The sequence below is a fragment of the Geosmithia morbida genome, assembly GCF_012550715.1.
Source record: "Geosmithia morbida isolate 1262 chromosome Unknown scaffold_23, whole genome shotgun sequence".
NCBI lineage: Eukaryota > Fungi > Ascomycota > Sordariomycetes > Hypocreales > Bionectriaceae > Geosmithia > Geosmithia morbida.
Genome location: NW_023336210.1, coordinates 124700 through 129028, shown reverse-complemented (window position 1 = coordinate 129028; position 4329 = coordinate 124700).

Genomic DNA, 4329 nt, shown 5'->3' with positions numbered 1-4329 from the left:
TATTATTATTATTACTATTATTAGCTAAAAGTTTTTTTTTTTTTTTTTTTTTTTCTATTTTTACTCTTACCATTTTTATATTACTACTTCATTCTTCCGTAAAGGTGCGTATATACTTTAACTATTCTTTATCTATAAAGTTTACGTTATCTATTCTTTTATTAGTATGAAATGACGCCTATTCTGTCTCTACCTATTCTACCTATTAATAATCCTATTTAATCGCCCTTTAAGGGGATGGATAAAATACCCTAGCCCCCCCTACCTATCCCTCTATTATGCTTCTATATATGCGCACGATCTATCACCGCCACCCCCTATTGTTCCCCTTAATATAGATTTATTCGTATTAAAGGGTTTTTTCACTTACTAACGCGGCTTTTATTATATCTCTAGAGACCATTGTCTATCGCTAACACTACTATGCTATATATATAAAGGTCACTCCTCGTCATTATCTACCGTCCCCGCCCGTGTTCGCTAGCTATCTTTATCTACTTCGTTCAAGAGGTGGCAGCTATAGCCTTTATTAGCCTATAGCGCGAGGTACTCGTCGATAGAGGGTACCTTAACGGGATTGTCGAGGCTGCTTAGCTCCTAGCTAGGTTCTTACTAGCGTAGGACGACACGCTCTATCTCCGTCCCTAGTAGACACATCGCCCTAGCGAGCCGATCGTCTAGACCTTTCCTAAGAGCGATGGCGTTATATAGCGTTAGGTTCTTAATAAGCGATGCGGGGTAGAGCGTCGAGCCGCTATTAGACTCTACACTCTAGCCGATAGGCATAAATATAGCCATGCCGCGATGTCCTCTATAGAAGGCTACAATTGCCTATATGTCCCGGCATATCGACGAGAATTTCTTATAGGTTAGGTCCGACTCCTTAATAAAGGCCTTGCCGATTGCTGTCGGTGCCCGGGTCCGCCTTAGCTATAAGCGCTAGTTATAGTGTCGCCTTGCTATATCTATTTAGAAGACGCGCCGGGCGAAGCTAAATAACATTTGCTCGTTATTAACGTATTAGATCGCTATCCTAGCCTTATAGACGCTGCTCGCTACGTTTCTATTACTGCCTAACGCCGTAATAACTACTAGGGCATATAGAGCYATTATAGGGTCYTRCGCCTCCTTTATTATCGCCTATRCCTAACGTATGCCCTCTAGACYRGTCGTGAATCGTACTATATTAAGGTGCCGATCCTAYACYRACTAAAGGTCGCCATCCCCGCCGTCTACCCTAGGGTCCTGATCCCCGAATATAGATATAGACAGCCTAGCTTAGACTAGACTATGTTCTTATAGCGCGGCAATAACCCGTTTAGCATTCAGCTGCCCGTTATTAGGGGCTGGCTCGGGTATAGCCTCCTCGAGCGTCCGACATATAGTCGCGAGGGCGTTATTTAGGTTAGACCGCTCGTTAAGCAGTGACTCTATGGCGAACCCGAACTCTAGTATATTAGCGACAATATCGTGTTCGTATATAAAGGACGTGAACTGCTCTTCTAGCGTCGCTCGTAGCGTATAGGGGTCGGTAGACGTTATATCGTTCTCTAGGGCCCTAGTTAGATTTTAATCGTTATACCGTATAGACTATCGGTTATTTCTATCGTTTTGCCTACTAGTCTCTTTACTCTACTAATATAGCTACTATATTTTGATATAACTTACTAGATTCGCCTATAAGGCTGCTTATAATTCTGGTGGTAGACTGGCTATTAATCGCTAGGAGAGAGGAGGGGGAGGGGGTAGGGGTTTAGGTTCTACTAGCTTAGCGTCTACTAAAAGAAGTCTTCCTACTCCTAGCGCGTGCGCTCTTAGATAATATTAATGTATAGCGATGCGTTCCGATATATAATCTAGATAGAGGTTTAAATACTTACCTAACCGTTGTTTACGCTATGGAATGGGGGCTATAGCTATAGCCGCTATAACTACCTACCGCTTAGGCGCTGCCGCCTAAATGAATAGCTATTCACGCTTCCTATTGTCGCCTATTATTCTTCGTTTACCAAATGCTCGTGCGTGCGCTATTATAACGATCGCCTCTTTATGCCTAACGCGTATAGCGTTCTTCTATACCTTATTCTCCTTATGCCCTTAAGCTCCTATTTAGGTCTCTATCTCTTTTCCCCGTCTTCTTTATCTATACTTAGTGGAGTATCTCGTTACGCATATCGGGGCGCGACTATCGTCCGCCTAAGCGCTAGGAAGGTCCTATATAACTAGAATTGCCTATAGAGTAATGGATACTCTACTAGTTTAGGTAATTACGGCTATATAGTCTCGAGATAAATCGTGATGCCGTCGATAATTTAACGGCGTTGCTATAGCTATAGGCGCCCTATTATATTATATATAGGTAGGAGGGCTTAGTGAATAGAGGGGGGTTGGCTATATAGGGGCTGCCCTATTAGTTTTTTTAAAAGGCAACCGTAATAAGTACGCACGCTACCGATCGGCACTAACGTCCGCTAGATGTCGTCACTAGCGTAAACTCGTTAATCGTTTATCACGACGTTATAGTTAATGCTAACTACTAAACCTTCCTATCTCGAGTAGTTACTACGTGTAGTATACAATAATAGTATAGAATTCTACTTATAGACTTATAACTAGATATCTAGATTTAAGGTATAAACTCTATACTCTAATATAATATATCTACCTATATTTATAATAGCGCCTATAAAGAAAAAAAAAAGAAGAAGAAAATAGATAAAAGAAAAGGATAGGAAGATAACTTAATAAGACGAGATAGAGTATAATAGATAATGCGTAATAGATAGGTAGTAATCGTATCCTTTACCGCCACACCCCTATATACTATACGCTAGTATCTCCTCTATATTAAATCTAACTATAGTGCGTCTCTAGCCCTCCCTCTAGCTACCCTTAAGGCCCATAAACTTAGCGGCTTCTGCCGGCATGGCCGCGGGCTAGACGTCGTGTATTGCTAGGACGGCAGGCGTCGCTACGCTATAGATAACGACGGGAACGTTAGCGCGGTTCACACTATCGCCTAGGAGCGGCACGTTACTTACGACGTCTACTATACTACTCTAGCCTATACCCACGCCGCGGCTAACGTCGACGACGACGATTACACGTTTAGGACTCTCTATCTAGCCCCTAAGCGGGCGTGCCGTATTAGTAGTTAGCYRGAGCGTRTRCTATRCGCCTATATAGGCAGCTATAATATAGATAGGCTGCCCTCGCTCGTCGGGCCCTCGCGGGTCGTATAGTAGAGCCCCGTATACGCCTACTATTAGAGAAGCTATAGCTAGTATACTGGCGTCCGCCTTACTACCGCTTACCTATACTAGGTTTATACCGCACGTAGTTGCCTAGAATATCCGGTCGAACTCCCGCTATATATCTCTCGCGCCCTCTATGCTACTGGTAATTACGATAGATAGGGATCTCTAGGTCCGCCTCCTAACGTCGGCGGCTACGCTTAGATGCTTATAGCTAGGGCACCTAATCCCGGGCACTAGGAGACTTATATAGTTGTCCGGCTCGCACCCCCCCGCGGCGGCGTGGTATACCCTAATAATCTAGATAATATATATCGACTCGATAATAGTTAGGCTTAGGCGGTTGCTAGAGGACACTCTAATAAGGTCCTATAGCTTACGTAAAGAGGTTACTAAGATATCTTCTAGTATATTTAGCGTCCTCTAACGTACTACTTAGTGGGTAGGCGAAGGCGATAGGGTAATATCCTCGAACTATATAGCTAATCCCTCCCCCTTATATATATCGTATAAGCACCTTAATAGGCGTATACCTAGAAGCCGGTATATATAGTTAAATATAAGGCGACCGCCCTATATCGAACTATACTTAGTATCGACTACGTTAATCTATATAGTAGTTATCCTATTTTATAGTTATATAGCTTCTTTAACGGGTCCTTTATATAGCTAAGATAGAGTGCGTCCCTCTAGTCTATAGTATATATCGTCGAAGGATAGAGGGTCCTAGTAGGCTACCTGCCTTAGTATCGCCGTTCTCTAACTAGCGGGCGTGGGTAGCTATATAGGCCCCTACTTCCTCTTCCTAGGGGTTATCGGCAATATAGATAATAATCGTTATTATATTATTATATCCTTTTAATATAGGAGGTATATCTTAAACGAGGATATAGGGCAACGATTTAACTAAAGATAAAAGCCTAGATAAACTCTTAAGAGAAAAGTTAATAAATATAGCTTATAATAAATAAATAGGAGGGAATAACGTTACCGTACTATATATCCTAGCCTCCTAGCCGTTAACTATTTCGTTTTCTATAAATCGTTAAGTAAGATATAGAGGAGATATAATACC